The sequence below is a fragment of the Colobus angolensis genome, unplaced genomic scaffold (assembly GCF_000951035.1).
Source record: "Colobus angolensis palliatus isolate OR3802 unplaced genomic scaffold, Cang.pa_1.0 Scaffold352, whole genome shotgun sequence".
Classification (NCBI taxonomy): Eukaryota; Metazoa; Chordata; class Mammalia; order Primates; family Cercopithecidae; genus Colobus; species Colobus angolensis.
In genome coordinates this window covers 408,599-436,225 of record NW_012116844.1, presented here as the reverse complement: position 1 = coordinate 436,225, position 27,627 = coordinate 408,599, and the positions used below count along the sequence as shown (strand labels likewise).

Genomic DNA, 27,627 nt, shown 5'->3' with positions numbered 1-27,627 from the left:
AGATTTCTCTTTGAGGCTGCTACACACTCTGCTGCCATAAATATCCAGGGTTCTACAAACACTTAATACTCCAAAAAGGATGTTTTGACCACTCCTGTTGGTGACAGGAGTCCCCATCGGTTTCACGTCAAACTATGAGCCTCTGTGGCTGCGTGAGCTTTGTAGATGTTCTCTGGATGGGAGACACAGCCACACATGGCCTGCCCTTGGGGATCAGCAGTTGTCTGCAAAATGCAGGAAAAGCATCCTGTGGACGACATAGGACTACGAGCCAGGGGATTTTCACAGCTGGAGAGGCTTGCAAGGAGGCTCGAGTGGGTCAGTTTCAAGGTTCCTGGGCCTATGTGTTGGAAATTAGGTCGCCCTTAGTCTGCCTTGACAAAGAAGACACAGGACATTGGAGGGCGATGTGAGATGCAGTACACGAGAGTCTTACCCTCTCATCTCCCCCGGGTTCCATCACGACACCTGGACTCCAATCTGAACATCAGAAACAATACAAAGCACTTTTAAAAAATTAAATTCAGAGGTCCGGACACCTTGGGCAGGACTAATTTGTGTGCTTGGCTGTCACAGTGATGGATTTGAGACAGATTAACCCTTGGGCTCCTGGGCCCAGCAGCCCGGGGTTGGCGGGGAGGGGGACACATTTTCCCTGCATGAAATTACCTTTGTGTAGGGCCCTCTGTCCCAGCAGATGCTGCTCCCGTCTGTTCCCTCACACCCCTGGGCCAACTGTTGTAAACCCCAGAAGAGTGAAAAGAAGCAATTGCCAAGATAAGAAAGGAGGCTTGGAGCTGTGTTTGTCCTACTCCGAGTCATTCAGAGTAGGAAAGGGAAACACAGGATGTCTGACTTCCAGGTATTCTTGTAGGTTTTTACGGGGGCTTTTGTTTTTGTCTTTTCTTATTCTTATATATTTTTAAGAGAGCTGTGTGTGGTGAAGTCTCTAGTAAGACAGAAACCTAGGGCTTCACCAGTTCCCTCTGAAAGGGGTTTGAACTGGCTTCTCTCAGACTCTCTGTGAGAAAATCCCAGCCATGCCCCCTGACCTGTGTCTTGGGGCTGTGGGGGCTGGGCTGGCTGCCTTCTGGCTGACACTCTCCGGCAAGCGGACCATAATGAGTCAATTCTCTGCTGTCTGCTATTTAAAACAACGGGTTCCTTCCTGTTTCCTACGCGCTGACTGAGGCGTCTTCTGTGTTAGAAAAAAAAAAGAAACTCAGGAATAAAGTGCCTCCTTTCACAATGAATGGGCTACACATTTCGGCCCGCAGTGACACAAAAGCTCCTAACTGTTTCATCTGTACAGATGGCTCTCATTTGGTGTTGGTGGCATGACTCTGTGAGGTAATTTCCCAAATACTTGGCTCATTTAACTGGAGGAGGGTACAAACCTCCTCTAAGCCAAGCTAGAATCCTCCAAGAAATAGAATTGCTCTTAGCCCTGAGTGTGAAATTTTTGCAGAAGTCCCTGAATTGCAGATGTTCCTCCAAGAGGGAAGGAGGGAGAGTGTGCAATCTCCCTGGTCAGAAGTGAGAACGGCCTGTGCTCGGATTCTTTGTCCCCCTCTCCAGGGCAATCCAGTCACCACTGGGAGTGAGCTACCCCCTAACCCCGCACGACCCCATTCCCTGGGAGGGGCAGCCTGGGGAGTGACAGGCATGACCTCGATGGTGGGCCTCCTCAGGTGAATCTTGACCTAACTTTGACTCTTTCTCTATTTCTCAAACTAAGTGGGAGGGATGTTCAGAGGGAAGCCAGGTTCCCTGGGTTATGCAACAGTTGAGTTGCAAATTTCAGTAGCAATATAAGAGGCAAAGCAGCTCTGGCTTTCTTAGCGACACCACCCAGCTTCTGGGGCCAGACAGACACCAAGATGATTATCTCTCTGTGTGCACAGCTCGGTGACTCTGGGGGCTCAGGCTTCGTGGGGAAGACAGACCAGCCTTAAGAATGCTCCGGAATTACTGGGACATTGGTTCATTCACTCACGCAGCAAATTCACTGGTCCCCGGCACCAGCTGCGGATGCAGAAGATGAGAGTGTCATGGCTCTCTCCTGCAAGAGCTGTCAGTTTTTGGATGGTGGGAATGTAAGAGACACATCAGGGAAGCAGGTTTCATGAAGGAGGTGCTGTTGGGCCAGATCCTAAAGAGAAGGGATAGGACTATATTAGGGTGAAAGGGAGGACGACATTCCCAACAGAGGGAATAATAGAAGGAAAGGGGTCCTGAAGAGAAGGGATAGGATTACCTTAGGCTGAAAGGGAGGATGACATTCCCAACAGAGGGAATAATAGGAGGAAAAGCACAGAAGACATAAACATGTGGTATGTTTAAGAAATATAACAAGCATCAGTGTCACGTCCCAAGTGCAAATATCGGCAGCAGGGACTGCATGTGTGAATAACTAGATGGGCGTGCCCAGAGTATGGTGTGTATGTATGTGCGTGTGTGTGTGTGTACATGTGTGTGTATGTGTGTAGCGGGAGGCCTGTGAAGGGGTATAGAACCAGAGGTTTGAAAAGACAGGCTAGAATCAGACTGAGAAAAGTTTGTTAGCAAAGGGAAGCCTAAAATGAAGCTTTAAAAATCTCAAGATCTACAAGAGTTGGTTGGTTAGAATGAGATAATCAGGCTTGTATCTTCAAGTGCTCATCCTGGATACCATCTGGGGAAGGGGTTGGGAGGGTGCAGTGGGCAGGAGGCTAAGGACTAAGTAGGAGTAGTGGAGATGGGGACACCTGCTTCGTGCTTGGGGGTGGCTTGGGGAAGGGGAGGAGGTCCCCACTGAAGTGGCAGAAGGAGGTTGGAGCACTTACCCAGGTGCTGAACTTGGGAGAAGTTCATCCAGGGAAAGAAAGTGAGTTAATTGTTGTGAATTTGGGCTTTCAGAGGGACAGCAGGACCAAGCCCATCCTATAGGGCTATCAGGCTTTGCAAACCCTCGGATGGGCAAGTAGAATCCCAGAGACAGGGAAACGTCCTGCATGAACGACAGGAAGGCCAGGAAGGAAGCGGAGATGGAAGAGATCGGTGCCTAGGGCACAGCAGGAAAACAGGTGGCCAACCAGAGAGCTGGAATGGGGAGCAGAGGGACAGGGGAGCCCAGGGTCTGCAGCAGTGAGAGGTGGGCACACAGCCAGCTTGTGGGGTGAATGGCACAGGACACTAGAGAAGCAGGACAGGCTTCACGATGATTGCTGCACATCCCTTCTGCCTCTTGGCTTGGGTTTAGAGAGACAAGACTCGGGAGCTGTGGAGGTCGGCGGTGTGGGAGGCAGAGGCTTGAGGACCAGACTGGGATGAGGAGAGAGCATGAGTTCCCTGACATCCTCACCCACACTCAAATCGCAAGGCCAGCTCCACAGCCCATGCCTGAACTTCAGCTCCTGAATTCAGGAGGAATTAATGTTCTCAATGCCAATATGAAGTGCCCCCAGGTACCAGTGAGGCTGTTCTAGGGCAGCTTTGTCAGAGATGCCTGCATTTTCTTGGTACCATTCCCACAAGAACGTTGGGTACTTCCTGCTGTGACCCTCTCAAAGCACAGGGCTTTCCTTTTTTCAGTGGGTTTTGACTTAAAGCCAAGGAAATCCTCATTGAAAGGCCCTCTTGACCACTTACTGGCCACGTGACCTTGAGCAACTCAATAACCTTCTCCAAGCCTCTTGGAGTTGCTGTGAGTGAGTGAGCTAACATCCATGGCACTCCACACTGCCCCAGTCCACATGACCCCATGAGGGCAGGCATTGACCTTGGTTTCATTCTGTCATGTGACCAATGGTTACAACAGTGTCTGACACATAGGAAATGCTTCAAAACATATCTGATGAACAAATGAATGAATGGAGCCTCCTTTCATTCATGAATTACCTTTGTGTGGGGCTCTCTGCCCCAGCAGATGCCTAATATTCTTCTGGCACTCAGGAAAAGTGGAATAAATGTGGGTTTCCTTTCTTTCTCATTTTTTTCAGCTCCATTTCCTTCCCTTTACCCCACACCTTTCTGTCATCTTGATCTCATTTTTACAGCCTTCCTCCTCACCCTTCCCAACTCACCTCTCACCATCTCTCACTCTCACTTTTATAAAAAGAGGAGCAAACAGTGGCTTGGTCACACTCTTAGTATTCTCTCACAAACACACTTTTTATTCTTTATATGACCAGTCTGAGAGTTTTCCAAATATTTCTATTCTGCTTCCCTTTTAATGATACATTTCATCTTTACATCATTTATCTTCTCTTGAATCTTACTATACGCAATTCAAAGAAGCCACTCAGCACGGTGAATGCTTTGCTGCTTAGATATTTCTTCCACCAGATATTGTAGTTCATTGCCTTTAAGTTCTGCCTTTTTATTAGTCTGTTCTCACACTGCTATATAAAAAAACCTGAGACTGGGTAATTTACAAAGAAAATAGGTTGAAATGGCTCACAGTTCTGCAGGCTGTACAGGAAGCATGGCTGGGGAGGCCACAGGAAACTTAAAATCATGGCAGAAGGTGACGGGGAAGCAAGCACCTTCTTCACATGGCAGAGTGGAAGACAGAGCAAAGGGGGAAGTGCTACACAGTTTTAAACAACCAGATCTTGCGAGATCTTGGCTTAGGTTTGTCTCTCCAAACCCAAGCCAAGAGGCAGAAGGGATGTGTGGCAATAGTCGTGAGGGCTGTCCTGCCTCTAATGTTCTGTGCCATTCACCCTCCAGGCTGGCTCTGTGCCCACCTCTCACTGCTGCAGACCACAGGCTCCCCCGTCCCTCTGCTCCCCATTCCAGCTCTCTGGTTGGCCACCCCCTGCTGGGCCCTAGGCACTGATCTCTTCCAGAGAACAACCAGATCTTCTGATCACTATCAGAAGAACAATAAGGGAGAAATCTGCCTCCATAAGCCCAATCACCTCCCACCAGGTCCCTCCTCCAACATGGGGAATTATAATTTGACATGAGCTTTGCATGAGGACATAGAGCCAAACCATATCAATCCACCCCTGGCCCCTCCCAAATCTCATGTCCCTTCTACATTTCAAAACATAATAATGCCTTTCCAATAGTCCCCCAAAGTGTTAACTTGTTCCTGCATTAACTCAAAAGTTGATGTTCAAAGTTTCATCTGAGACTAGGCAAGTCCTTTCTGCCTATGAGTCTGTAAAATTAAAAACAAGTTAGTTACTTCCAAGATACAATGGGGGAACAGGCATTGGGTAAATGCCCCCAACCCAAAAGGAAGAAATTGGCCAAAACAAAGGGATTACAGGCCCCTTGCAAGTCCAAAACCCAGCAGGGTAGTCATTACATCTTAAAGCTCCAAAATAATTTCCTTTAACTCTGTGTCTCACATCCAGGTCACATTGATGCAAGGGGTGGGATCGCTAGGTCTTAGGCCACTTTACCCCTGTGGCTCTGCAGGGTACAGCCCCCACAGGTGCTTTCACAGGCTGGCATTGAGTGACTGTGGCTTTTCCAGGCACATGGTGCAAGATGTTGGTGGATCTACCATTCTGGGATCTGGAGGACAGTGGCCCTTTTCTTACAGCTCCACTAGGCAGTACCCCAATGAGGACTCCATGTGAGGGATCCAGCCCCACATTTCCCCTCTGCACTGCCCTAGTAGAAGTTCTCCATGAGGGCCCTGCTTCTGCAGCAGACTTCTGCCTGCACATCCAGGCATTTCCATACATCCTCTGAAATCTAGGCAGAAGCTCCCAAACCCCAACTCTTGCCTCTGTGTACCCACAGGCCCAACACCACATGAAAGCTGCCAAGACTTGGGACTTATACCCTCTGAAGCAGTGGCCCAAGCTTACCTTGGATCCTTTTAGCCATGGCTGGAGCTGGAGTGGCTGGGATGAAGGGCACCACGTCTCAAGGCTGCACAGAGCGGTAGGGTCCTGAGCCCGGCCCATGAAACCATTTCTCCCTCCTAGACCTCCAGGTCTGTGATGGAAGGGGCTGCCCCTAAAGTCTCTGAAATGCCCTGGAGGCATTTTCCCCTTTGTCTTGGCTATTAACATTTGGCTCTTCTTTACATATGTAAATTTCTGCAGCCTTGAATTCCTCCTCAGAACATAGGTTTTTCTTTACTATTGCATGTTTAGGCTGAAAATTTTTGAAACGTTTATGCTCTGCTTCACTTTTAAATATAAGTTCTAGTTTCAGGTCACTTCTTTATTTATGCAAATAAACGTAGGCTGTTAGAGGCAGCTAGGCCATATCCTGAATACTTTGCTGCTTAGAAACTTATTCTGCCAGATACCCTAATCATTTCTCTCAAGTTCAAAGTTCCACAAATCTTTAGAGCAGGGACACAATGCCTGCCAGTCTCTTTGCTAAAGCATAGCAAGAGTGACCTTACTCCAGTTCCTAATAAGTTCCTCATCTCTATCTGAGACCACCTCAGCGTGGATTTCACTGTTCATATCATTTTCAGCACCTTGGTCACAACCATTCAACAAGTCTCTAGGCAGTTCCAAACTTTCCCTCATCTTCCTATCTTCTTCTGAGCCCTCCAAACTGTTCCAGCCTCTGCTCATTTCCCAGTTCCAAAGTCGCTTCCACATTTTCAGGTATACCAATGCCCCACTTCTCTGGTATCAATTTTCTGTATAGTCCATTCTCACACTGCTATAAAGAACTACCTGAAACTGGGTAATTTATAAAGAAAAGAGGTTTAATCAACTCAGTTTCACAGGCTGTACAGGAGGCATGGCTGGGGAGACCTGGGGAAACTTACAATCATGGCAGAGGGTGAAGAGGAAGCAAGCATCTTCTTCACGTGGTGGAGTGGGAGAGAAAGAGTGAAAGGGGAAGTGCTACATACTTTTAAACAACCAGATCTCATGAGAACTCACTCACTGTCAGAAGAACAGCAAGGGGAAAGTCCGCCTCCATGATCTAATCACCTCCCACCAGGTTCCGCCTCCAACATTGGGAATTACAACTTGACATGAGATTTGGGTGGGGACACAGACACAAACCGTATCAGCCTTCAGTCAAGCTCTCAGGCATGAACCCAATGCAGCCGAGCTCTTTGCCACTTCATAACAAGCATGGTCTTTGCTCCAGTTTCTAATACTTTGGCTCTCATTTCCATCTGAGACCTCATCCAGAATGGCCTTTACTGTCCATATTCCCACCAGCATTTTGCTCACAACCAGGTAGGTAATCTCTAAGAAGTTTTAGTCTTTCTCTGTATCTATTCTCTTGTTTTGCACCCTCACCAGAATCATCCTTAGTGCTCTGTTCAAAGCATTACAGACGTTTTCCAGCAGTCACTTCAAAACAGTTCCAGCATCTACCCATTTCCCAGTTCCAAAGCTGCTTCCACTCTGGTCTTCTCAAGGACTCATCTGGAGAGCCTGTGATTGCTGAAGGATGAAGTTTTCCTCATGCTGGGCACGGAAAACCCCCAGTAGTGACAGGCTCTTAGAGAAGGAATCCTCCTGGCCCTCCTGCCTCCCAGGCCCCCCAGAGATGCTGTCTGGCCTTGCAGCTCTCCAAGATCATCCCTTCAGCTCTGGCTAGACAGCTCTCCATCCTTGTTGGGGCCATGGGATCCCCAAAGCTGTAGTTTCTCACGGCTGGGAGGAGAGGGAGAGAGAACGTGGCTCAGGGAGGCTGGCAGGGCTCTCTGTGTGGGACCCCAGAGAGACAGGGCAGAGGAGAAGACAGTTCTAGAGCATCTGCATCGAAGATTACAGGCTTCTTGCCAGATCTCCAGTCACTGTCCGCCTTGTTATACCTCCAGGCTGCAGTTGGCACACGAATCCATGGGCCATCAGTTGCTTTTGTTTTTAAGATCAAAATATCGTATTTGTGGCTAATAAAACTGAGTGGAGAATTACTAATAAAACTGACCTTAGATCTGCAGCCCAGAGGGCATTCAAATAATCTCCATTCCCTCCTTTAATTAAACTTGTCCCCTGAAACATCAAACCTGCCCGCTTATTCTTCAACCACAGGGTGCAATTATTTTTTACACAAGCACCCTACACAATGGGGAGACCCGAGAGAGAGAGCTGGGGAGTGTTTATAAGGTTTATTGAGGGGATTAGGGGACCAGAAGAGAGGGGAGGAAGCAATTCTGCTGGTAGAAATCCTTTCTCTACTTAAAAAAACTCACCACACACGAAGACCACAAACAAAACCTCCTGTAAGAATTTTGTTTTGAAAGCTATTCCCTGCCCCAGGTCAAAGAGAAGCAAAGAAGGGATCCGGGCGTTGCAGGACACGGCTCTCCCACCGTGGCGCCTACTCTCTGGTTCCCTGTCTTTTCTCTCCAGGAAGTTCAGGTGCCTCAGCCTGGGCCTCATTCGAGCTTTTAAATAATAAATAGGTGTTATCCTTGCCCTCATTTGTTACATTTTTTAAAAAGCAAAATAAGCTAAACAAAGCAGGGAAGGATGCACCTAAAAACCTTTCTTCGATGGCTGGAGAAGCAAGGAAGGAAAGGCTGCCTACCATTTATTTTTTATAAACATCATACTAAATAACATGGATTTCAACTTATGGCTAAAAATAACATGCGATGTTTTCACTGCAGATGTCCCCAGGCCCTAAAGTGATTTCAGTGGAGCCTGCAGCTACCCCATCCTCCCATCGCTGCTCGAGGTCCCACGTTACCTATGCCTCATTGTTTCTAGAAGTTGCATTTCTGTATATTGCTCCGAATTGGTTTGCATGCTGGACCCTTGCTTTCCTGTTTTTGCCTCCTCCCACCCTGGGCCATCTCACCCCACCCTGGTGATCTTTGGGACGCCCCCTTGCCTACCCTGCAAGGACACTTGATGGAGAGGCTGCTGGGTTATGGCTTCCTTCCTCAGCTGACTCGCAGGCCCGTGGCCCCACAGATGTTCTCCCCGGGTTTGTTTTGATAGCCTGTTTTAAAAACAGTTCATATCCACCAACTGTTCAGATAATAATATTCCAAGTGGCAAGCAACTGTGATTATTTTTGTCGCTGTTTAGCCTGACGAGCACAGCTCAGCTGGAAAATATGGGGCCGGGGGGAATTCCCCTTCCTTGCTCTTCTAATTGTTGCCCATGTTTGCCACAAGGAAGTTGCATTTTTAGCTTTCTCTCGCATTGAGCACCGTGTTGCCTGGGAAGGAGAGAAGAAGGGGAGAAAATCAGATGGAGGAAATGCAGTACGGGGCCTAGTGGAATCGATAACCTTCCTTCCAAGTCAGACTGTCTTACTATCAACACTAAGAGGAGTCTTTGTGTACGTGTGTGTGGTGACATAAAGAAAGCCTTGCTTGGGGTAAAGCTGGTACTTTGAACTGACTCTCTCTCCAACATCTCAGACATCCCAGGCCTAAAATCGAACTTCTCGTTTGCCTATCCAGTTGCAGAAACCCCTGTGGTCTCCCGTAAAAGTGCAAAAGATCCCTACTCCTTCTCCAGGTTCCCAGAACAGGCCGATTGGTCCCTCTGACTGTTGCACTCCTCTAACCTCCAGAGTCAGTTATTTGTCAAACCTGGTTGATTTTCCCGAGACTTAAAAAAATTCTCTTGCACCCATCCCTTCTTTTCCAACTGCACCACCTGCCCCCGACCGTTGGCCCCTTCCCTGTCCCCTTTACTGCAGCGGCAATTTCAACCATGCCCTGGCCTTCCATCCCTCTCCTCCCATTTCACCCTCATACCATGGCTAGGCCCAGCTTCTGAAAGTTTGACCCTGTTGTCACTTACCTGCTCAAAAACGCTTAGCAACCTCCCACTGTGTGCAGAGTGGAGCTATGGTGCCTTTGCCCAACTTTCCAGGCCCTCTGTGCCCAGGCCCCTGCCTGATCTCTCTGCTTCCCCATTCAGATCCCTCCCACGGTCTGCCCAAGCTCAGGATTTCCTGAACACACCTGTGCTTTCCAGCAGGGATGCCACGTGACTGATTCCATGGCTGCCCTTCCCTTCACTATTACCTGAATGTGCTTCCAAGAGGTGAATATGATGCGGCCTGTATGACCAAATGGCCCCCGGGCCTTTGAACACGCTGCTTCCTCATTCTGAAGTGCCCTCCTCTCCCAGCTCCACCTATCAAAATCACACTATTCTTCAAATGCTGCTTCTTCTATGAAGCCATTGATGGTGATTCTTGCTGGAAAGGGTGTCTCTTGATCATGAAAATCTGAAAAACATTATATTGGAAGTGTTTATAATTTTTTTTTGTATTTAGATGTCAGATTTTCTTACATAAAACCCAAACCTCTTTAAGAATAAAGGCTGTGAATTACTTTCCTGCATACAATCTGCTGTGCCTAGCAGTCAATTTTTATTGGAGGAATGAAGGAATGAATGATTTATTTTGGGCTTGGGTGTGTACATTTCACTGATGACCCCTGGGTGCATTTAAATTCAGCATACCTGTCAGGTCTCTCCTCATCCTTATTTGTTACTCTATGCTGCCAAGTTAGGTGGAGGATAGGGTAGGAACCTGGGGACGTTTCCTTCATTATCTACAGTCACATAATCATGAATCACAGATTCTCAGATATGAGCAAGCCCATCAGATACTGACAGCCCAGTGTTTTGCAAATGATTGCTCAGAGCTCCGAGTCCCAGGACATGTCCGGGGGGCGGGGGGGTGGAGGTGTGCAGCAGAGGGAGGCTGTGGGAGAGGGAGCTTTGGGATTTTGCTCCTGCTCCAACCAGATCAGCTCTGCTTGTATCTGTTTCACATTTTGAGGTCTGGTGGAAGTTATCTTTACCAGAGGCCAAAAAGAATTTTTATGAAAAACAAAACCAAACCATACATATAGTCCAAGTTGATAAAAATCCAAAACTTAAGAAAATGCCTGTCTAAACCTATCTGGAGGGATCTTAAAGAAAGTACATTCAACAACTTTTAATCTATAGCAATCACCCACACCATCACAGGATGGCCCCACAAAACAATCATCAGACCCAAGACGTCCGTAAGAGTCCAGGAAAGAGCTGGAGGAGGCGAGTCACGCCAGGTTTTAGCTCCAGTTACGCCAGGAACAAGTTGTGCAATGCAGGGAGTTCTTTTGCCTCTCTAGACTCAGCATCTCATTTAAAAGCATCCGGTGGCCCTAGCAGCCTAGGCTGGGTGGTTCAGTGGTTATTAAGGGCACAGGGAGACCTGAGTGGCACCACAGCCCAGGGAGCCACTGGGAGAGGAGAGGGGCTCAGCAGTGACACAGCCAGCAAGTGTCTGCACAAGGAAGAAGCACCAAGAGCTGGTCAATCTGCTCTTAGCCTGAACTTGGTGATCTCAGAGGCCCGGCCCAGCTCTAACATCTGTGACTCAGCTGGCAGCTGCGTGGACCCAGTTGCTGAGGGAAATGCTGCGTGCACATTTATTCTGAGTTTGGATATTTAAAGAGCCGGGTGTGTTGAGGGACATTTCGGAAGTTCTTAGGGAGGGAGGGAGGGAACAGCAGACTGGGCTTTTCTTTAAACACTTACAGATATCCTGTCTTGATCTCTTGGTCCACAAAGAGTAATTTTCTTCCCCTAAGAAAGTGACGTGGGTCTTGCCCATTGTGTCCGCCTCACTGGCTCCCGGCTGTGCAGCCCAGCAGGAAGCAGGTGGCCTGAGGTGAAACACATGCCCAGCCCAGCTCAGGCCACTTCTGGGTTCCTGCCCAAGGGCAGCCTTGCTCCCCACAAGCAAAACTTGGCATGCCCCCTAGACTGCTGGGCACCTGGGGCACGGGGCTGACCCTCCACCTGGGAGGAGAAGAATGGAGCTCTCTCTGAGCCCCCAGGGGTCCTGGCAAAGGTGGCAGCCATGGGCCCTGGGGACACGGGGCAGCCTGGGCTGCTTCTTCCGCACTTGCTGTTTTCACTGGCTCAGGAAGCTCTGACTGCAAGCTGGGACTTTGTTTCCAAATCCCTGCGTCATTTTTACTATTTGAATGGCCACTTTGGGCTGCTTTTAGGGAGGTGGCTCTTTTGTCGCTTTCCTCACTCAGGATGTTGTTTCCAGTAGATTTCCTCACAGACTCCGTCTGCTGCCTTTGTTTTCCCTTCTGGGGCAAACAGAGAAATCTTCCAGAATGGAGACTGCAGTAGTGAATCGGACGTGTGGTGCTGTGAGCCAGCACAGTTTAATTTTTCTCTTATGACATTTATTGTTTTTATTTCAGCTTTCAGAGGTCATTGTGTCTACATGCTCATTATAGCACATTTAAAAAAATATGGGAAACACATATAGGTAATATAGGAGGAAAATGAATATCACCCATAGGCCCAGTAGCCAGAGATCTACCTAGAATTCCAGTGATAATTTTTTTTTGTTTTGTTTTAAATTGGGCTCATACTGCACACATTGCTAAGGAACCTGCTGCTTACACCCAACCCTGTATCCTTAACACTGTCTCATGCTCTTTTATTTTTTGCAGACACAGTTTTTTTTTTTTTGGACAGAGTCTCACTCTGTTGCCCAGGGTGGAGTGCAGTGGCCTGATCTCTGCTTACTGCAACCTCCGCCCCACAGGTTCAAGCAGTTCTCCTGCCTCAGGCTCCCAAGTAGCTGGGATTGCAGGCATCCACCACCACACTTGGCTAATTTTTGTATTTTTGGTAGAGATGGGGTTTCACCATGTTGGCCAGGCTGGTCTCGAGCTCCTGACCTCAAGTGATCTTCCTGCCTCAGCTTCCCAAAGTGCTGGGATTACAGGTGTGAGCCACTGCGCCAGGCCGCAGACACAATTTTTAAGTCCCTACAGCTCTCCTTTGGCCTTGCCACCAACAATCCTGTGTCAAAGACGTTAGCCGGTGTGAAGGAGGAACGAGGACAGGAGAACAGAGTATGTCACACAATCCACATCTACATACAAAGCCCAGATGGAGAAAGTTGTGGGTGGCTTTTCTTTTCTTTCTTCTCTTCTAGAGTGTGCACATTTTTCTGTCACAAATGCAGGAGAAGAGACAGAATAATGTGGCGATCGGAAGTGTAGGCTTCGGCAGCCTGTGATATGGGTACAATCCTGCCACTAACCAGATGAGGTGCTTAAAGGCAGTGTGCCTCAGTTTCTTCATCTGTAAAGTGTGAACAATAATGCGACCTGCCTCACATGTCAGCTTTGAAGATGCAGCTGAAGTCCAGTAAATACCCAGTCCTCAGTGTCAATTAAGGCTTTATATGAACATTGCGATCATGAAAAGTCTGGCCGGGCACAGTGGCTCATGCCTGTAATCCCAGCACTTTGGGAGGCCAAGGCAGGTGGGTCACCTGAGGTCAGGAGTTTGAGACCAACCTGGTCAACATGGTGAAACCTCTTCTACTAAAAATACAAAAAACTAGCCCGGCATGGTGGCTGGCATGTGTAATCCCAGCTGCTCAGGTGGCTGAGGTAGGAGAATCACTTGAACCCAGGAGGCAGAGGTTGCAGTGAGCCAAGATCGTGCCACTGCACTCCAGCCTGGGCAACAAGAGTGAAACTCCATCTCAAAAAATAAAAACAATGTAATAAATAAATAAATAAATAAATAAATAAATAAATAAAAAGTCTAAAAGTCCCTGCTATGGACTGAATTTGGTCCCTACAAATACATCTGTTGAAGTTTAACCCTCAGCACCTCAGAATGTGACTGTTTTGGAGACAGCATCCTTACAATGGTAATTAAGTTAAAATGAGGTCACTGGGGTGGATGTTTACCCAATACCACTGTGTCATAACAAGAAGATGCAGAGACACCAGGGATGCGCTTGCACAGGGGAAAGGCCATGTGAGGACACAGCAAGAAGGTGGCCGCCTCCCAGTCAAGGAGAGAGGCCCCAGGAGAAACCAAACCTGCCCACACCTCGATCTCGGGCTTTCAGCTTCCAGAAGAGTGGGAAAACAGACTTCCGTTGGGTAAGCCACCCAGTCTGTGGACTTTGTTATGGAAGCCCTAGCAAAACAATGCAGTTCCTTAGCAAGAACATCAGTGTTATAGTTGCTCATCTAAGTGCAGTGCAGAGGCAGCTGGTATACCCTAGACAAGTGGAAAACAGCTCGACTGCAGGCCCAGCAGTTCCTGCCCACCACGAGAAGCCCCCCTTGCCTTCGCAGGGTAGCCGGTGGCTGCATGATATCCTTTGGCTGTGCAGAGCCCCCAGGCTCTTGCCTCACCAGGCCTGTCTCTTCCAGGCAACAGGGCCTTTCTTGGCTTCATTTGGAGGGCAAGTGCTTCCTCCTCCTTCAGGAACCTTGGCCAGCCATTTCCAACACAACATGTGTGTCTGCACTTGAATGAAGTGGTTTTCCAGCCTCCAAAGACCAGTGGGAGAGTTTTCATGCACAGTCCATTTGCATCGCTGACATGATGCGCTCTGAGAGTGGGGTGTTGAATCTGAGACTCAGGCGTGGAAAGGGGGCCGCTGGAGGATGTATGTGCAGTGCTTCCTCAGATTATGAAAGCACAGCCAGCCTTCTGTTGGAAGCACAGGAAAAGTGTTTGCTGGGTAAGGATATTTTCCATCTTTGCAAACTGTGGGCCAGCTCTTTCTCCTTGGCTAGGTAGGTAGCCAATGCACCTTGTCTGCTAAGTCAGCCTCTCTTCATCCCTATTTTCTCAGTAGACAGCCTTATAAATCTGGCTAATAACTCCCATTTCATTTCCCCAGACTCCATTAGAGGGAAATTATAATGAAGCTCAAATACTCACCAGGTTATTCATGGGAAGGACCTTTGGCTTTTTAAAAATGCATTTTAGATGGCTGGATTAATCTAGTGGCACATTACAATGCAGCCCTGCTGAAGTTTGCAGGAGATTCCTGGCACCCGGCATTGTGCACTGCACAATGCCGCCAAGAAGCGTGAATTATCTTTACAGGAAGAGGCAGGAATTAATATGTCAGATGGAAAAGACCCACTGGCAGCACCTGATGAAAACCCAGGACTCCTTGCTCCCTGTCAAGGTTCTGCAAGGTTGGAGTCATAATCACACAACTCACAAGCAAACGCCCTGAGCAGGCTCCTCTCTGCAAAGGGCATAAGGGCAGAACAGCAGAGAAGTGACACACTACCCTCTCCATCTGGCCCTGCTCACCCACAAGCGTTGGGACAGGAATATTTGTAGCCTTGGAAAGAGGCACTTACCGAGATGCTTAATTGATGAAAGGCACATTGAGAAAAAAATGCTGATTTCATTCCTTTTATTACCTCTCTGGCACAGCAAGTTAATTAAAAAGAAAGTACGATTGCAACTTTGTATTCATTAACCAGGTTGATTTGTAATGTAAATATATGCATTTGTATGGTGCATACATTAATGTAAGAGTGATAACAATAATGATAGTATCTATTACTAAATGAGCTCCAGATCCCAGGGAAGGAATGATCCACAGATTACTTACAACCCTTCCAACAACCCCTTTCGAACGGTTATAAATAAGGTTGACCTTACTGGGGCCAACATTATTAAATTTATTTTATTGATGGAGAAACTGAGGCTCAGAGTAGTTAGGGAGTTTGCCCGAGTTCACACAGCTCATGTGTGGTGTGCTGGGATTCAGTCTACATGAGGAAATAGTACATTTGTGGCAGAGTGAACTGAAACTTCTTTCTGCACACTCCTGCTTCAATTCCACCACCTAATCCTCAATGTGGTCATGAGAGAAGCCCCATGTGGTGGAGAGAAGCCAGATTGACTGCCACCATTCGCTGTTGTGTAAAATGAGGAAGCTCTGGAAGTCACTGGAGCAGGAAGGAGCACAGGAGCCCTTAGCACAGGAATGGCAAGGACACTGTGGTTATTTTGCAAAAAAACAGCTCCTTCATGTTAATATGAAGAACACACTTTTCTCATACAGATTAAGTGGGTTGATTTTTGGAAGGGCAATACTCCTTCCGGTGGTGGATTGTTTTTGGTTTCACATACCTCAGGAGAAAACCAATCATGCTTGAAGTGAAAGACCAGCTCCATTTCCGCTCCTTCCCATCCTAACTTTTTTACTCCTTTATCCCTCCAGAGGAGCAAAGAGTAGCTTGGAGGAAGAGAAAGCCGCTAGTATTCAGTGAGAGGATCACTCAAATCCTTCACCAGCGTGCTCAATGAAGAATGCATCCAAACAATTAGACGTTTTTTTCTTCCTGGCAACAAAATCTTGCCAAAATACGTGTTCCAATGGTTTTATTTGTGGAAAGCCAATGTTTCCCCCAAAATATTTTTTCCTGTTTCTTGTTTGGCTGCTACAAATAAAGCTGCAATGAACATACATGTACACATCTTTGCACGGAAGTAGCTTTTTTTTTCTTAAGTAAATATAGGTGTATTTCATTTATTGTACTTTGCTTTCTTGTGTTTCTCAGATGTTATTTATTTATTTATTTAGAAATTGAAGATTTGTGGCAATCCGGTGTAGAACAAGTCTATCTGTACCATTTTTCCAACAGCACGTGCTCACTTTGCATCTCTGTGCCACATTTTGCTACTTTGGGAATACTTTAAACTTTCTAATTACTATTATATTTGTTATGGTGATTGGTGATCAGCAATCTTTAGTGCTACTACTATAATTGTTTTGTGGTGTCATGAACGGCACCTGTATAAGGTGGTGAACTTAATTGATAACGTGTTCTGACTGCTCCACTTACCAGCTGTTCCCCCATCTCTCTCTTTCTCCTAAGGCCTCTCTCTTCCCTGAGACACAACACTATTGAAATTAGGCCAGTTAATAACCCTACAACGGCCTCTAAGTGTTCAAGTGAAAGGGAGAGCTACACATTGTATTAATCCATTCTCACATTGCTATAAAGAACTACCTGAGACTAGGCAATTTATAAAGAAAGAAGGTTTAATTGATTCACAGTTCTGTAGGTTGTACAGGAAGCATGGCTAGGGAGGCCTCAGTAAACTCACAATCACTGCGGAAGGTGAAGGGAAAAAAGGCACATCTTCACATGGAGGATCCGGAGCAGCAGGAAGACGCTACACATTCTTAAACTAGCAGTTCTTGGGAGAATTCTATCACAGACAGCACTAGAGGGAGGGTGCTAAACCATTAGAAACTGCCCCCATGATCCAATCACCTCCCACTAAGCCTCAATGTCAACATTGGGGATTATAATTTGATGTGAGATTTGGGCAGGGACACAGATCCAAATCATATCATTCTGCTCTGGCCCCTCCCAAATCTCATATCCTTCTCACATTTCAGAATATAATCATACCTTCCCAACAGTCCCCCAAAGTCTTAGGTAGTATTAACTCAAAAGTCCACAGCCCAAAGTCTCATCTGAGGCAAGGCTAGTCCCTTCTGCCTATGAGTCTATAAAATCAAAACAAGTTAGTTACTTCCAAGATACAATGGGGGTATAGACATTGGGTAAATACTCCCATTCCAAAAGGGAGAAATTGGCCAAACCAAAGGAGCTACAGGCTCCATGCAAGCTGAAACCCAGCAGGGCAGTCATTAAATCTTAAAGTTCCAAAATAATCTCCTTTGACTCCATGTCTCACATCACAGCCCACACTGATGCAAGGGGTGGGCTCCTAAGGCCTTGGCCACACATCTCTTGCTTTAAATCAAAATCTAGAAATAATTAAGCTTAGTGAGGAAGACATGTCAAAAGCTGAGACAGTCTGAAAGCTAGGCTTCTTGCACAAAACAGCCAAGTTATGAATGCAAAGGAAAAGTTCTTGAAGGAAATTTAAACTGTTACTCCAGTGAACACACAAGTGGTAAGAAACAGAAACAGCCTTATTGCTGATATGAAGAAAACTTGAGTGGTTTGGATAGAATGGACAGAAGATCAAACAAGCTAAAACATTCCCTTAAGCCAAAGCTTAATACAGAAAAAGGCCTTACTGTCTCCAATTCTGTGAAGGCTGAGAAAGGTGAGGAAGAAGAAAAAGTTTAAGCTAGAAGAGGTTGGTTCATGAGGTTTAAGGAAAGAACCATGCCCGTAACATAAAAGTGCAAGGTGAAGTAGCACGTGCTGATGGAGAAGCTGCAGCAAGTTATCCAGAAAATCTAGCTAAGATAATTTGAAGATAGATACAATAAACATCAGTTTTTTTTGTTTTGTTTTGTTTTTTTTTTGAGACAAAGTCTCACTTTGTCACCTGGGCTGGAATGTAGTGGTGCAATTAAGGCTTACTGCAACCTCCACCTCCTGGGTTCAAGTGATTCTTTTACCTTGGCCCCTGAGCAGCTGGGACTACAGGTGTGCGCCACCCATGCCCAGCCAGTTTTTGTATTTTTAGAGGAGACAGGGTTTGGCTGTTTTCTAGGCTGGTCTCAAACTTCTAAGCTGAAGCAATCTGCCTGCCTAGGCCTCCCAAAGTACTGAGTTTATAGGCATGAGTCACTGTGTCTGCCCCAGATGTTTGAATAGAGATGAAAACAGCATTCTATTAGAAGACTTTCTATAGGACTTTCATAGCTACAGAGGAGAAGCCAATGCCTGGCTTCAAAGCTTCAATGGGCAGGCTGACTCTCTTGTTAGGGGCTAATGCAACTTGTGACTTGAAGTTGAAGCCAATGTTCATCAGCCATTCAAAAATCCTAGGGCCCTTAAGAATTATGCTAAATCTACTCTGCCTGTGCTCTAAAAATGGGACAAAAGAGCCTGGATGACAGAACATGTTTACAGCATTGTTTACTGTATCTGTTAAGTCCACTGTTTAGACCTATTTCTCAGAAAAAAGTGCTTTTTTTCAAAGTATTGCTGCTCATTGACAATGCACCTGGTCACCCAAGAACACTGATAGAAATGTACAAGGAGATTAATGCTGTTTTCATGACTATAACACTACGTCCATTCTGCAGCCCATGGATCAAAGAGTAATTTCAACTTTCAAGTCTTTTATTTGAGAACTACATTTTGTAAGGCTATGGCTGTCATAGACGGTGATTTTTCTGATGGATCTGAGCAAAGTAGATTGAAAACCTTCTGGAAAGGACTCACAATTCTAGATGCTACTATAAACATTTGTGATTCATGGGAGGAGGTCAAAGTATCAACACCAACAGGAGATTGGAAGAAGTTGATTCCAACTCTCATGGATGGCTTTGAAGGGTTCAAGGCTTCAGTGAAGGAAGAGACTGCAGATGTGGTGGAAATAACAATGGCACTAGAATAAGAAGTGGAGCCTGAAGGCGTGACTGAACTGCTGCAATCTGATGGCAAAACTCGCATAGATGAGGAATTATTTCCTATTGGTGAGCAAAGAAAGTGGTTTCTTGAGATGGAATCTACTCCTGGTGAAGATGCTACGGACATTGTTGTAATGACAACAAAGAATTTTGAATATTCCATAAACCTAGTTGATAAAGCAGTGGCAGAGCTCAAGAGAGTTGACTCCAAAATTTTAAAGAAGTTTCACTGTGGGTAAAATGCTATCAAACAGCATCACATACTACAAAGAAATCATTTATGAAAGGAAGTCAGTTGATGTGACCAACTTCACTGTTGTCTTTATTATTTTCAGAAATTGCCACATCCACCCAATCTTCAGCAACCACCACCCTAATCAGTCAGTAGCCATCAACATTGAGTCAAAATCCTCCACCAGCAAAAATAACTGAGTTGACACTTATTTGCTTTCAGCACTTGGAAAATGTTGTGCCATTTCCTTCTGGCATCCTTGATTTCTGATGAGAAATCTGCTGTCATTTGAATTGTTTTTTTTCCCTATAGGTAAGGTATTGTTTCTCTCTCTCTGTTTTCAAGATTTTTTCTTTGTTTTTAGTTTTTAGAAGTGTGACTGTGATATGTGTTAGCGTAAATTTCTTTGAGCCTATCCTGACTGGGGTTTGTTCAGCTTCTTGAACCTGTAAGTTCATGTATTTTGTTAAATTTTGAAAATTTTCAGCCGTAATTCCTCTAATGCTTTTCCATCCCTTCTCTTCCTCTTTCAGGACTCTGAAAGCATGAATGCTAGATCTTTTACAACAGCTCTATAGCTTCCTATGGCTCTGCTCTTTTTTTAAAGTCTATTTTCTATCTCTTGTTCAGATTGGATAATTTCTATTGTTTTATCTTCAAGTTTATTTATCCTTTCCTTTGTTCTCCCTATTCTGTTCCTGAGCCCATTCTCTAGAGTTTTAAAATTCTGATTATCATATTTTTTTCAGTTCTAAAATTTTCATGTAGTTCTCCTTTACATTTTCTGTTTATTGGTTGAGATTTTCTTCTTATAAGCCTGTTTCCCATTGTTCGTTGAAACATTTTTTATAACAGCTGCTTTAAATTCCTTGTCGGATAATTCTAATATCTGCATCATCTTGGTATTGATGTTTATTGAATGTCTTTTCTCACTTATTTTGCAATTTCTCTGGTTCTTGATGTGGTGAATGATTTCTGTTTGTATCCTGAAACTGTGTATTGCTACGGACTATGGATTTTATTTAGATGTTCTCTTTTAGCAAACTTCCACTGACTTCACAGGGTCCAGGGTAAGGCAGGCCTCTGTACCACTGGATGGCGGTGATAATTGTGGTTTCTCATTCACCTTTCTCTGTCACTAGTGGAGAGGAGAAAGAGCTACCTTGTTAGCTCTGGGTGGAGGCAGAAGTCCAAGATCTTCATGTAGTCTCGATTGGTACTCAGGAGGTGAGATTATAACTGCTGGGTAGCTATGCAAGTTCCAGATCCTCTGTCAGTCTTCTTTGACGTCACTCTGGTAGGCAGTAGAGGGAAAGGTGCCTCATTACAGCCTAGCAAAGAGGAAACCTAGCTCCCCAATTCTGTGTTTGCTGGTGGGTGTGTCAGTGCAACTGCATTTTTTTTCTCGATGTTTGGCTAGGGGTGGGATTGTTATTGTCTAAAAACTTTCCATCTTGCTAGGTTACACTTTGTCTTTGGCTAGGGAAAGCAAGTTTTTCTTAGAGGCTTTTTTTTTTCTTTTTAACTGATCCCACTGGTGTTTTCAGATTGCTGGCCTTTATCAGCACCTTGTCTGAGATATATGAGGCAAAAAGGGAAACAGAGGGGAACTTACTTGCCTTGTCATTCTTGGGTCCTGAGATCTCTAGCTGGTCTGCCTTTTCTAGACCTTTCAGAATCCTTGTGCGTGTGCATGTTTGTGTGTGTGTGTGTGTATGTATATATACATATGTATATATATGTGTATATGTGTGTGTGTATGTGTATATATGTGTGTGTGTGTGTGTATGATATTTGAGCAAAGACTTGAAGTAGGTGGGGAGTAAGACATCTGGGCTCCATGGCAGGGACAATCCAGACAGTGGTGATGGCCCTACTGAGTGAGAGTCTGCCTATTCTCTTCAAAGGGCATCAAGAAGGCAGTGTGGTGGGATGGGAGGAACAGGAAAATGAGGATAGGGAAGGGTGGTGGGCAGATCATATAGGGCCTTGTCAATTAGTAAAGACCCTTGGTTTTCACTCTGAGTGAGAAGGGGGACACTGGAAGCTTCTGAGCAGAGAAGCAATGTGATCTAATCTAGGTTTTTGGCAGGAGACCTTTAGAAGGACAAAGGTAAGAGAAGAATGCCTATTAGGAGGCTAATATGGTCATCCATGGGAGAGAGAACAGTGGTTTGAGTAAGGGTGGTAGTGAGGGTCGTGAGAAGTAGGTCAATGCTGGAGATATTTTGAAATGAAAGCCAGAGAATTTGCTGTTGGTGTGAATTTGATGCGGAGAGTCTGTCACATTAGGTTTACCTCATCCCCTCAAAGTTTTCAAGTATGCCAGTGAGTTATTTATTCTTATACTAGAAAACTGGATAGAAGAAAGAAAACTGGAGATCTGACTGACCCAATGTTAGCCTGAAGTTTTCAGCTACTGTGTCTTCTGCCATTGTTGAAAGCTGGTCTGAAAACTTGCTTTAAAAATGTTTTCCACAATGGCCCACTGTAAGAAATACATTTCTACATTGCAAACCAGTGCGCTTGGTCTCACAAGCACATCATCATCACACAATTTTATAGAAAATCATTCATCTTATTAAATGCATCATGATGCTTTCCTTTCTCTTCCATTTTACTTCATTAAGACAATGCTGGTCACTGCCCTCTAAATTGATTTCACAATCCAACAATGACCTCAATCTATGGTTTACAAATTCCTGGACTCTGTAACACCTTTGGTGAACCAGATCTTTGCACTGGCCTGGTGATGTTCTTGACATTATTCTTGGGCTGTCAAGGTCACAGTTCTTTAATACTATGCTCATTGTGGCGTTTACGTTGGAGAGTCCATAGATCACTGGCATATAGACTAGGGTGCTCCATATAGACATGTACATAAGGCTTGGGATCCTGCAAATAAAGTCTTTCTGAGGTCTCCATTTCCCTGGAGACCAGACAATGTTAGAGGTGGGCCAAGTCAAGCTCGGTAGGAATCATAATTAGTAACAAGAGAATTAAAGGACATTTGATACCAAGTTGATTTCAATAGTGTATAAAAACTTTGCTTCTATATAGCTTCATTTATTTCCCCTGCCTTTGCTCTGTTCTCATACAAATCAAATATTATAGGTATATTCCCGTAAGTACAAATTTAGATTTTTATGCAGTTTTCTTTTAAATAAATAGGAGAAAAAAGAGACAAACAAAAATATATTTATATTGCCTTTTATATTTACCTATGTAGTTGCCTTTACTAGTGCTCTTTATTTCTTTAGGTGGATTCAAGTTACTCTCTAGTACCCTTCTATTTCTACTTGAAAGCCTTTCTTTAATATTTCCTGTAGGGCAGGTATGCTAGTGATGAGTTCTCTCAGTTTTTGTTTATCAGAAAATGTGTTAATTTTTCCTTTATTTTTTGAAGGATAGTTTTGCTGGATATGAAAGTTTTGGTTGACAGGTTTCTTTCTTTCAGCTTCTTTAATAGGTAGCCCCATTGCCTTCTAACCTCCATGATTTCTGATGAAAAATCTGCTGTTAATTCTCTTTTTTTTCTTTTGAGACAGAGTCTCACTCTGTTACCCAGGCTGGAGTGCAGTGGTGCAATCTCGGCTCACTGCAAGCTCCGCCTCCTGGGTTCACGCCATTCTCCTGCCTCAGCCTCCCGAGTAGCTGGGACTGCAGGCACCCACCACCATGCCCGGCTAATTTTTTGTATTTTCAGTAGAGATGGGGTTTCACCATGTTAGCCAGGATGGTCTTGATCTCCTGACCTTGTGATCTGCCCACCTCAGCCTCCGAAAGTGCTAGGATTACAGGCATGAGCCACTGCTCCCAGCCAATCTGCTGTTAATTCTTATAGAGCATCCCTTGTAGGTGATGTCTCACTTATTTTTCTACTTTCAAGATTATCTCTTTGTATTTCACTAGTTTGATTATAACCTGTCTAGGGATGAGCTCTTTGACTTTATGCTGCTTAGAATTCACTGAGGTTGTTGGATGTGGAGATCAATGTTTTTCATCAAATTTTGGAAATTTGGGTCATTATTTCTTCATATATTTTCTTCTGCCTTCTTGTCCTCTCTCTCTTCTTTTTGGGGATTCTATTACATGCATTTTGTATGCTTGAGTCTGTCTATCAAGTCTCTGAGACTCTATTCACTTCTCTTCTTTGTTTTCTATTCCTCAGACTGAATAATTTCAACTGATCTGTGTTCAAATTCACTGATTCTCTCTTGTGTTTGCTCTGTTCAGACTCTGTAGTGAATTTTCACTTTAGTTACTGTACTTTACAACTCTAGAATTTCTATGTGGTTCTATTATATAATTTATATCTGTGTATCAATATACTTTATTTGGCAAAACACCATTCACATACATTTGTTTAGTTCTTTAGACTTTTTTTTCCAGTTCTTTGAACACATTTTAAAAAGCTGATTTAAAGTTTTTGACTAATAAGTCCAACATCTGGGCTTCCTTAGAAACAGTTTCTATTCATTCATTTATTTTTGTGGAAGGCCATACTTTCTTGTTTTACTGAATGTCTCATAATTTTTTTGTTCAAACTGGATGATAAAATCATATAATGTAACAACTCTGGAAATCAGATTCTCACTCTTTCCTGGGGCTTGTTGCTACTGCTATTCATTGTTGTGGCTGTGTGTTTGTTCAGTAATTTTTTTAGAAAACTAATTCTGTAAAGTCTCTATTCTTTGTCCTGGACCTTGAAGTCTCTGCTTGGTAAGTTTAGTGGTCTGCTAATTACTGGACAGAGACATCTTTAAATGCCTAAATCAGTAAGACTCCCACTCCTTGCAAAGAAGTTCTGTGTGCATTTTGGGGCATGCCTTCAATACTCAGTCAGCTGATTGTCAACTCTTCCTTAGCCTTTGCTTTCTGCTTCCACAGAGCCTCAAGGTCAGCTGGAGGTTAGAACTTAGAGACTTCTCAAGTTTACCCTGAGCATATGCACAGGCCTATTATGCACATGGCCTTCAAGATTTCAAAGAAGATATTAGAGCTTCTCAGAGCTCTTCATGGACATCTCATTTCCCAGCTTTTCCTTTTAAGCTTTCTTTGGTTAGCCTATTATTTGCCTTAATTATCATCTACTTCCACAGGCAGCTATGATGTTAAACAATTGCTGATGATTGATTTTTATACATGCCTCCAAGAAAAAGACTGTTTGCACTGTGTCAGCTCTTAGGTCAAGAAAATACAGGTCTTATGAGCGGGGTCTTCCAGGGAACCACCAGGTAGATATGAGAGTGGGGCTTTGAAGGAGGTCTAACTCTGTTCTGCCCCTCCAGAGACTGCCAGCTTTCTGTTTTACACTGAAATTGCATGCTGTTGGTTTCCAAGGCTACCGTGGAGCTGGAGATAGGGGGATGAGAATTAGGGAAGTCAAAATACTATGAAACTCCCTGTTCTTACTGAGATTCTGCCATTTTTTTTTCAATAAATTCTCCCAGGTTGCTGCAAGATTTTGTTTAATTTTCTGAGTTCTGCGAACATTGATTATGACAATTTTTGTCAGTGTTCACCTTGCTTTTAGGGAAGAGATAATTTTTAGAGGTCTTTATTAAACCATTCCCTCTGATACCACTCTTAAAATGATGATTGAGGTTGGAAATCAACATAAACCAAGCTGATTGAGTGGGAACATAACCAGAGTATTTAATGGATGTGCAACTTTTGGAAGAGGGACAATTTTGGCTGGATCATAGGGGCTGTATAGAGTCCCCATGTGGGAATAAGGTAGGGTGGCAAGATTGAAGCCACATTCAAACTGACATTCAAAATGTTTGAAGAGAGAAATCAACATGGTGAATGAAGACAATGTTTTAGGAAGATTAATCTAGCAGTGTGTCCAGGAGGTGGGTGAGGGCAGAAGCAAGAAGAACAGTTACTTTAGTCAAAAGGGTGACATTGTTTACCTGGAACAAGCAATAAGAATAGGTTGGGTGTGAAAGCATCCCAAATGAAGCTTCTTTAGGACAGTCAATTACTGGTTACTGGGGAGGGCTTCAAAGTATGGTTGTTGTATACATAATTGTTTTCTGTAGCTGCTGACAGTGGGGACGCTTCCCTGCCAAGTTTTCTTCCTGCCTGTTCAGAAGTTATGTATCTTCTAATGGGGTCCTTTTGGCCTCATCCTTTTGTACTGTCTGTATCTATAAATGGTCCTCCTAGCAAAGTACCTTGAGGTTTTTGGTCTTCGATCCCCTCAGTAGTGCTGCTCATTAGTGGTGAAGCATAGCTGGTGTTCACAAATCTTCATGGAATCACACATGAAGTTTTTGACTCATAGGAGCCCCTATTTTAAGGACATCAATAGGTTTGCCATCCATTTGCTGCTGGTGGTGAGAGAACCCTGCACAGAGGAGAAGGGCTGGGCACTTTCCTTCTGGGATGTCACTGATATTCAGAATGTCCCTTCTAGGTACACTGGCCCAGAGGTAAAGATGTGGGGAGGATAGCTCATCAGACACAGCAGGTGCTGGGGTTCCACTGTGCTTTATGTCTCCCAAATGGTATATCCAAATTCTTCTTTCTGTATCTCCAAATGTTCAGGTCTTTTCAGACAACCAGAGTCATGTCTTAAATGCTAGGTCATATCAGACACAGTTTCCCAAAGTACAGTAGTCCCCCACCTGCTGCCCTCCATCTGTGGTGATACATTTGAAGACCCCTAGTGGATGACTGAAACCACAGATAGTAGGAAACTTGATTGTTGTTCATTGCAATATGTCTCTGTTCACGTGTTCCACCCACAAATCTAATGCCCTTTTCATCTTAATTAAGCGTTTATCATGAACTGTGGCTGTAACTTTGGCAGACTGAGGTGAGACAGCAAACTAGTCCAAATTACCTTTTCCTTCTTTACAATTTTACAGATAGATTGTTTTTACTGTAGATCATAGCAATATCAGCATATAATTGTTTTCTTTCCTCCTTGTGAACTTTCACCTTTTCACTTAAGCACATTATAGCTTCTCTTTGGCATATCTATATTGCCAGCATCATTACTCCTGTGCTTTGGGGCCATTATTAAGTAAAATTAGGGTTACTTGCACACAAGCACTGGGTGGTGTAGACAGTGTGGAGATGCCAGACAAATGGAGGACTCACATCCCAGGAAGGCCAGGAGTGGGACAGTGTGAGTGAGATGTCATGGTGCTACTCAGAAGTGCGCAATTTAAAACGTATGAATTGTTTACTTTTGGACTCTTCTATTTAATATTCTCAGACCATGGTTGGCAATGGGTAACTGAAACCAAGGAAAGCAAAAGTGTGGATAACAGAGACTACTGTATAGTCCACGGAACTCCAGCCCCATGAGTGTCTCTCACAAAGAAGTCTAACACGCGAGGAAAAGCTTCATTCTCTGTTTTCTTTAGGAAGGGTCACAGTGCATGTTACCATGTTAAAAGCTCTGAGAAGCCCTGTGAATAACTAAACTTCTAGTCTACTTAACTTATTATTTCCTACTTTCACTGACCACAGAACCCTTTTTCCATGGCCACCCCATTTTGAAGTGAGGCCTTTGATAAGCGTCACTTCATTCATTTACCCTCTTCCCTCTGGTCATACACAATATGCATCAATGTTCCAAGGGCTCAATAAGTGCCAGACCCTTGGAAAAATGAGGAAATCAATTAAGCACATGGCAAGTCACCCAGACAGCCCAGATGTCACAACCCTGCCTTGCTGAATTGCCCAAAAGATCCTGAATGGCTATGGCTTCTTAGAAACTTGGAAGGCTCCCTTTGCCATTATTTTTTTCTCAATTGAGTGGGGTTTCCTCAATGTAAAATAGGGTAACTGGTAACAGCACTAACCTCATAGATGCTATATCATAGGACTGTGGCGAGGTTATTTACTTGATAAGAGTTCATGTATGCGAAGTGCTCAGAACAGTTCCTCGCACATAGTGAGCTTTATTACGTTAGAAATTCTTGGCCTGAAGACATTCCTTAATGACCTATGTTGCATTCATTATCATTAGGTTGCTATTATAACATAATGTTATCATGATCTATCATTCTAGCTTTTTAAAAAAATAAATGATCAAGAGTGAAGCTTAGTCTAAAATAGCAGGAAATGATTGCAGGATGCATGCAGTCTCTGTGTCTCTCTGTCTCTCTTTCAGTCTGTCTCTGTCTCTCTTTCTGTCTCTATTTCTCTTTCGCTCACTTACACACATACATGCCACTCTCTCACTCTGAATTAATCAATTGCCATTGATCTGTCTCAGGCCTGGGGTCCCAGTTACAGCCCCCCTGAGGTACGGACTCAAAAGATGAGAGAAAGAAAGAAAAGAGGCTTTCTTTGGGGAAGAAAGATGGGAGCTAAGGGGG

General features: G+C 44.6%; 1 long non-coding RNA gene across 1 annotated transcript; it reads left to right on the top strand.

Moving 5' to 3' along the window:
- Positions 1-1,615: 1,615 nt before the first annotated feature.
- LOC105519565 lies at positions 1,616-16,178 on the top strand. Its single transcript, XR_001002992.1, has 2 exons — positions 1,616-1,691; positions 15,925-16,178. It is a non-coding gene; the product is annotated as an uncharacterized LOC105519565 (long non-coding RNA).
- The last annotated feature ends 11,449 nt before the right edge of the window (positions 16,179-27,627 follow it).